The sequence below is a fragment of the Petromyzon marinus genome, chromosome 59 (genome assembly GCF_048934315.1).
Source record: "Petromyzon marinus isolate PM22_M1 ecotype Great Lakes invasive population chromosome 59, UKy_Petmar_22M1.pri1.0, whole genome shotgun sequence".
Taxonomy (NCBI): domain Eukaryota; kingdom Metazoa; phylum Chordata; class Hyperoartia; order Petromyzontiformes; family Petromyzontidae; genus Petromyzon; species Petromyzon marinus.
In genome coordinates this window covers 7,290,816-7,299,307 of record NC_133725.1, presented here as the reverse complement: position 1 = coordinate 7,299,307, position 8,492 = coordinate 7,290,816, and the positions used below count along the sequence as shown (strand labels likewise).

The 8,492-nt window shown below is 47.7% G+C and overlaps 1 long non-coding RNA gene across 3 annotated transcripts; it reads right to left on the bottom strand.

The window, feature by feature from the left end:
- Positions 1-640: 640 nt before the first annotated feature.
- LOC116955444 (uncharacterized) lies at positions 641-7,983 on the bottom strand. Of its 3 annotated transcripts, XR_012929833.1 has the most exons (4): positions 7,551-7,979; positions 6,023-6,211; positions 3,678-4,726; positions 641-1,945 (listed from the first exon to the last, which is right to left on the bottom strand). It is a non-coding gene; the product is annotated as an uncharacterized LOC116955444 (long non-coding RNA). The 3 variants fall into 3 exon arrangements; XR_012929832.1 differs by having other exon boundaries at positions 641-4,726; positions 6,023-6,240; positions 7,551-7,983; XR_004404842.2 differs by having other exon boundaries at positions 641-4,726; positions 7,551-7,980.
- Between the last annotated feature and the right edge of the window lie 509 nt (positions 7,984-8,492).

The window sequence follows — 8,492 nt, the reverse complement described above, 5'->3', positions numbered from 1 at the left end:
ATTTCCCAAATCGCCACCGTTATATATTTCACTCATAGCCCATGAATTAAGGGTCATTGCCCGAATCGTCGCCCATAATTAGTATTTTGCTTGCAAAGCCACACACACGCACACACACGGTTGTCGCCTGATGAAGCTAGTTGTAATTGCTGGCGAAACGTCGTACTCAGTTTGTCAATGTTGTGGCTTGGCTCTCCAACACACAACCGGTGTGCTGTACTAGTACACTACACTATACACTACACTATACACTACACTATACACTACACTATACACTACACTATACACTACACTATACACTACACTATACACTACAATATACACTACAATATACACTACACTATACACTACACTATACACTACACTATACACTACACTATACACTACACCACTATACACTACACTATACACTACACTATACACTACACTACTATATACTACACTACTATACACTACATTATACACTACACTATACACTAGTGCTGTACTAGTGACGAATTGGCCACGTTCTGTTGACGTGACAACCCTTACTAGTTGGCTGTGTCGGGTGGTGGCGGGTTTAACGACACAATATTTATATATTACTTACGCGATCTAACCCAACCCCCCCCCACACCCCCCTCTCTTATGGATGATCTTGGTCGCGAAGGCCTAGGTGTTAAACCGTTATTGACACACACACAGGTATGTTGATTAGTTATTTTTTTTTTACAAGCGAAATTGATGAAAACGGTGGCCAGTGCGTCTCTGCTAGATAACACAGTGAGCCATCATCGAGTACGCCGGGCTGGAAGTAATTGAATGAGTGAGTAAGTGAATGAGTGAGTAAGTGAATGAGTGAATGAGTGGGTAACTGAGAGCGAGCGAGCGAGTTGGTCGGTGCGTGTCGCCGTTTAGCAGCGTGGGCCGGAATAGCGGCCGGTTCTGATTTACGGTTTCGCGGAAGATTGGGGATGAGAATTTGAGATTTGAAAGGGAAGCGAGGCGAGAGGGAGAGAGATGGAGAGAGGTGGGGGCGAGGGGTAAGAGAGAGATAGAGAAAGATTGAGAGGGGACGAGAGAGAGGGGGAGAGAGGGAGGGGGGGAGCCACAGAGAGAGAGAGACATATGGAGAGGGAATGAGAGAGAGGGAACGAGAGAGAGAGGGATGGGGGGGGCATAGAGAGAGAAATATTGAGAGGGAACGAGAGAGAGGGGAGGGGGGCGCACACACACAGAGAGAGGTAACGAGAGAAAGAACGACAGAGAGAGAGAGAGGTAACGAGAGAGAGAGGAGGGCACACACAGAGAGAGAAGGAACGAAAAAAAGAGAGATACATGGGGGGGGTTTACATAAAGCAAAGCAATAAAAAAATGATGAACGAAGCAAAGTGACGACTACACCGAGCATCTTCTTGTTTACTCTGATCGTAAACAAAAAGAGGGGACACACACAGAAAAAGAGGGAACGAGAGAGAGAGAGATGGGGGGGGGCATAGAGAGAGAGATTGAGAGGGAACGAGAGAGAGGGGGGCACACAGAGAGAGAGAGGGGGTGGGCACACATACTTTTCACTTTTAAACAACTTTTATTGCCGCCAGCAGCAACAGCACTGGAGGCGATTCCGATATGAAATACACAAAGTCACCAGCATCACAAATAATCTTTATAAATCCACGCGCTGCGGCGTGAAATGCAGCGCGCACAACACGAAATAAAAGCCACGTGGTGGTGGTGGTGCTGGAGGTGGTGGTGGTTGTGGTGGTGGTGTTCATCGCGTACGCCACGGTGACGAGCGAGCGCTTCAGAAGGTGAACACGTGGGGTGGTGCCGTCCACGCTGGTAACAGAGAGGGGCTTGTCCGACTCCCCAGCGTTCGAAGAAGACGCGCTGCACATCACCGACACGCGTGTGTGGTACGTGGCGTGCTCCAGCCGCAGCCGCGCCTTGAGCAGGCCCCTGAACACTGGAAGCAGCACAGAGCAGCCGTCAGTGTCACCTTGCAGCGTCTTCTTCCTCGTTCTGTACACCGCCAACTTCGCCTGAGCACAGGCGAAGTTGGCGAGGTCATGGCGCTTGTTAGCCAGGTAAGGCACCACCCCATATACGAAGCTGCTGCTGTAGAAGGGCACTCCCAGTTTCCTGAAGATGTCCCCCAAAAGGCGGAACGTTGAGTTTGAGCCGCTGGCAGCGTAAGTACACAGTCATCATCACCATCGTCAGTGGCAGTGTCATGATATTAGCCATCATCACAGCCAGCGTCTGCAGCATCCCCCACCATCATCATCATCAGATGACGTAAAGCAAAGCAGTGGAAACAAAACAAACTAAAAATAACTAAATGATGAACGAAGCAAAGTGCCGACTAAACCGAGCATATTCTTGCTTCCTCTGATCTAAAAAAAGAGAGAGGAAGGGGTGGGGGAAGCCAGAGAAAGAGAGAGAGAGATGGAGAGGGAGCGATCGAGTGAGCGAGAGAAGGGAGGGTGAGAGATTTGAATCGTTGAGTTAAAATCTTGGCGCGGCGGCTGCGTTCACAGCAGGGACAACACAGAACACAAACCGATTCGCTCGTGACAAGTATTTTCAAATGGTTGTTGATTATTATTATGGTTTTTATTCCCAGTAACGATTTTGCGATGTTGTGTTGAATGTTCGCGGTGTAAAAGAGTCCATCGATTCATCACGCTGTCCGGTTGGGAGGTGACTGCAAATATTACGCAATTTTTCAATACTAAAGTGATTATGATGGTGGTGGTGGTGGTGAGTGATTGATGATGGTGATGATGATGGTGGTTTAGTTACCGATGATGCTGATGGTCCTGCGGCTAATGAGAGTGATGATGATGATGATTATGATGATGACGCCGATCCTGCTACTGATGATGATGATTATGATGATGACGCCGATCCTGCTACTGATGATGATGATGGTGGGGATGCTGCAGACGCTGGCTATGATGATGATGATGACTGTGATGCCACTGATGATGATGATGTTTGCTTGGTAATCCCGTCACCGCCGCTGTACTTGAGAACACGGTGTCACATCACAACTCCGTCTACATAAGTCTAAGGGACTCTATGTGAGTCTATGGGTCTCAGTGTGAGTCTATGGGTCTCAGTGTGAGTCTATGGGTCTCTTTGTGAGTATATGGGTCTCTGTGTGAGTCTATTGATCTCTGTGTGAGTCTATGGGTCTCTGTGTGAGTCTATGGGTCTCTGTGTGAGTTCATTGATCTCTCTGTGAGTCTATGGGTCTCTGTGTGAGTCTATTGATCTCTGTGTGAGTATATGGGTCTCTGTGTGAGTCTATTGATCTCTGTGTGAGTATATGGGTCTCTGTGTGAGTCTATTGATCTGTGTGAGTATATGCGTCTCTGTGTGAGTCTATTGATCTCTGTGTGAGTATATGGGTCTCTGTGAGAGTCTATTGATCTCTGTGTGAGTCTATGGGTCTCTGTGTGAGTATATGGGTCTCTGTGTGAGTCTATGGGTCTCTGTGTTATGGGTCTCTGTGTGAGTCTATGGGTCTCTGTGTGAGTCTATTGATCTCTGTGTGAGTATATGGGTCTCTGTGTGAGTATATGGGTCTCTGCGTGAGTCTATGGGTCTCTGTGTGAGTCTATGCGTCTCTGCGTGAGTGTTCTGATCTCCATGCGAGTCCCCCGGTTACCGGGCTGAGACCATCAACTCACCGCGCGAGAGAGAACCGCTTTAACCACAGGCAGCGACTGGAACCCGGCTTCGAACCCAGGTGTTCATCGGTGCCGGCTTCCTCGTCTCTGACATCTTGAGCCTCTGTCGCCCGCGGAGTCGAACGAACCCGTCACTGCGGCCGCGCTTGCTTTTTCTGCAGATAACCATTGACCATTGACCCCACCACCACCACCACTATACCACTACCACCACCCTCCCTCCCTTCCCACTAGTCTCGCCGTAAATTAGTTATTGCCCCGTGCAGTTGTGTTTGAGTGATCGGTGTCACGGTGGAAGCGATTTTAAATTAGTTTTACGAGCTGGCGTTATTTCATTATTTAGTGAGTGTGTGTGTTTTGTGTGTCGTCTGTGTGTGTGTACATGTGTCTGTGTTTGTGTTTTGTGGGGAGCGGTAGTGTAGCGGTTAGCGCTACGAACCTGGCGACCCGAGTTCGATTCCCGCTCACGGCCAACACCCAGTGACGATTATCTGAAGCGGTCCTGTGCCTCTTCTAGGTTGGCTCAGCCTCAAATGAGTACCTGGCGCGGTGTGTAAACATCGCCACTGGGGAGACAAAGGCGGTCGGGCGTGGTGCTGGCCACCCACCCCCTCGTGTGCCGTGCCGGCCTTCATAGGTGCTCGCTAGCAGCACTTGCCCCTCCAGTCTGCTACAGGCTATACGGGGGATCTGTGTCTTTGCATGTGTGTGTGTGTGGTGTGGGTCAGTGATAACATTGTGCACTGTGTACACGGCCACACGTATACTGCGCCAAGATAGATACCAATGCATGTCAGATAGCGACATTCATTATAATACTGATGTACATTGCCAGGCCATTGTCAATCCACTTATAGAGGACGATATACCACCACCACCACCACCCCTCCAATACCGTGTCGATTGGTAAAGGGTTGGCTGACCATACTTCACCGCGCTGGTCATCGCGAGTTGTGGGGGTTTGCATGCGACTGTCGTGAGCCGTGGCTGCGGATCGAACTCCACGTCTTCGGGGTGCGACATCGAACCCCGGTGCCGACGAACGGATTCTGTGGGTATTTCATTTAAAAAAATAAAAAAAGATAAGTTAGATATTACATACTCTTTGGTTCTTTCGGTAAAGTCACGTAGGTAGGAAAAAAAAACGAATATCACGACTTTTCGATCGCAACACAAGCAATCATCATCAGGTGTGAAAACCACAACAAGAAAATTTGATAAAAAAAAGTGGCGGTTTTTTAACGTTAAAAAATCGCCACTTTTTTTTTTCAAATTTTCTTGCTGTGGTTTTCACACCTGATGATGATTGCTTGTGTTGCGGTCGAAACGTCGTGAGAATTTTATTGTTTTATATTTTTATTATTTTGTTGGTTCCCTTCTACGTGACTTTATTGAAAGAACCAAGAATACAACAAGAGGTTCATCTTCTTTGGTTCTTTCGGTAAAGTCACCACGTGGAATGAGATTAAAATAATACATTGATAAAATAAAATAACACAATAAAATTCTCACGACGTTTCGGCCACAACACAAGCAATCATCAACAGGTCCTCCAGGCAGTCTCGTCCCCTTCACCTGATGAAGGCCGCTTGTGTTGTAGCCGAAACGTCGTGAGAATTTAATTGCGTTATTTTATTTTATCAAATTTATAATTTTATTCTCATTCTACGTGGTGACCTTTACCGAAAGAACCAAAGAAGATGAATCCTTGCAGTCACGAAAGCTTTCAATCGAAATACAACAAGAGGTTACATTTTGATTTAAAGCTTTCGTGACTGCAGTAATTCATATTCTTAGTTCTTTCGGTAAAGTCACGTTGAAGGGAAACAATAAAATAATAAAATATATATAAAGCAATAAAAATTTCTCACGACGTTTCGACCATAACACAAACGGTCGTCATCAGGTGACCGTTTGTGTTATGGTCGAAACGTCGTGAGAAATTTGTATTGTTTTATATATATATTTTATTATTTTATTGTTTCCCTTCTACGTGGTGACTTTACCGAAAGAAATAAGAATATATAACAAGAGGTTATTTATGTTCTAACTCGCTGGATGATTTTTTTTTCCCCGCCTGAGAACGACCGCTTGCGTTGCGATCGAAGTGTCGTGATATTTTATATTTTTTGTTTTATTTTATTTTTCTTACCTACCCACGTGACTTCACCGAAAGAACCAACGAGTATGGATTCCTGCAGTCACGAAAGCTTCAAATCAAGATATTACATAACACATTGACTAATCAGTCTAATTTTTTTTTTCATGCCAATAAATCATTGAAGACACCCCCCCCTCCCCACCCACGCAATGTCAATCACAGAGGATGCTTGACCATACTTCACCAGAGTTGGTCAGTGGCAGGTCGGTGGATGTCCCAAGTCCGCCCAGGAAACCAAGGCATCCGGCTATCATCGCTCGCTGCTGACGTGGGCCGTGTCCGGGCGTAGAACTCAGATCTCGGTGCCCTAACCGCTGCACCACCGCTCCTCCGATGTATCCTTTGCGAGGCAGTCTCCACTCTGACGGTGGCCCTGAGGGCAGTGTTGGAAAGTCCACATTCCTATGACGGGCGGTTGGAGGGGCGGGTCTTACAGGACTGCTTCAAAAAAATGTGAACACTTGGGAGACTTTCCAACTACGCCACAAAGAAATGTACTGTCCGAGATCAGCTGGAGAAGATTCCAGGCCATGCGTTGACCACGATGGCGAACGAGTGGTCAGAGACTCTTTGACTTTTTGAAGCTATGAACCTATTGTTATCGTGTCGCATTGTATTATTATCATCGTGCGTTCTTTTCACATGATAAACGATAGTCCCATGCGTGTGGTAACATTGTTTTGAAGCACGCTGTGTAGTGCTGCATCCTCAACAGGTGGGTATGCATTTTAGCCACCCAAAAGGAAATTATGATGATGATGATGGCAATGATCATTTTCGTATGATGATGATTGCAGATTAATAATTATGATTCTGCTGATGACGATGATGATGATTATTCTGCTGCTGATTATTATGGATTAATAATGATGATTCTGCTGATGACGATGATGATTATTCTGTTGCTGATGATGAGTATAGATTCATAATAATGATTCTGCTGATGACGATGATGATTCTCCTGCCGCTAATGATGATTATAGATTAATAATGATGATTCTGCTGATCACGATGATGATTCTGCTGCTTATGATGATGATGATGATTATGGATTAATAATGATGATTCTGCTGATGACGATGATGACTATGCTGCTGCTGATGATGGTTATGGATTAATAATGATGATTCTGCTGATGACGATTAAGATTATTCTGCTGCTGATGATGATTATGGATTAATAATGATAATTCTGCTGATGACGATTATGATTATTCTGCTGCTGCTGATGATTATGGAATAATAATGATGATTCTGCTGATGACGATTAGATTATTCTGCTGCTGCTGATGATTATGGATTAATAATGATGATTCTGCTGATGACGATGATGATGATTATTCTGCTGATGATTATGGATTAGTAATTATGATTCTGCTGATGATGACCATGATGATTATTCTGCTGATGATGATGATTATGGATTAACAATGATGACTCTGCTGATGACGACAATGACTCTGCTGCTGCTGATGATCATTATGAGAACGAAAAAATACTTGGAACCACGCACGTGCACAGAATCCCACTGACAGAGACACGGACAGTGACGGACACCACAGATTATAATTGTTTAGTTGGTCTCCGAAAGACAGGGAGTGGGGGGCTGGCTGAATATGGGGGGGGGGGTGGCGGTGGAGGGGGATGAGCAGGGGGTTACAATAGCGGGGGGTACGGTGGTGGTGGTGGTGGTGTTGGGGGATATTCACATACCCATGTAACACACGTAGCAGCGACGACACTGGACTTGATCATCATCACCAGCAGCAGCAGCAGCAGCGTGCGATCGAGCTGCAACTCAGAGAGAAACAAACAAAAAAAAGACTCCCGTCGCGGGCCTCGAGGATTAATAACGCCCCTTGCAGGACGGAGGAGCGGGAATAAATCACAATGGTTGAGCGTCAAGGCGATATCACATCTCATTCCCAAGCTCCCTGTCTCCCCGCCCGCCTGCCTTGCCAGTAGGGCGAAAGTCGACGGCTCTATTGAAAAATAAAAACGAGGGGCAACTGGGGCAGCCCTCCATCCCACTCCCTCCACTCCCTCCATCCATCCACTCCCTCCACTCCTTCCATCCTCTCCCTCCACTCCCTCCATCCACTCCCTCCACTCCCTCCATCCACTCCCTCCACTCCCTCCATCCATCCCCTACCTCCATCCCCTCCATCCACTCCCTCCATCCCCTCCATCCCTCCCCTCCACCCCCTCCCTCCATCCCCCCTCCATCCACTCCCTCCACTCCCACCCACCATCCACTCCACCACTCCCTCACACACTCCACCCCTCCACCCCCTCCTCCCTACACTCCCTCCCTCCATCCCTCCACTCCCTCCATCCACTCCTCCACTCCATCCACTCCCTCCACTCCTCCCTCCCTCCATCCACTCCTCCATCCCCTCCCTCCACTCCCTCCATCCCCTCCCTCCACTCCCTCCATCCACTCCCTCCACTCCCTCCATCCCCTCCCTCCACTCCCTCCATCCCCTCCCTCCATCCCCTCCCCTCCCTCCTCACTCCCTCCATCCCCTCCCTCCATCCACTCCCTCCATCCACTCCCTCCATCCCTCCATCCACTCCCTCCACTCCCTCCATCTACTCCCTCCATCCACTCCCTCCATCCCCTCCCTCCACTCCCTCCACTCCCTCCATCCACTC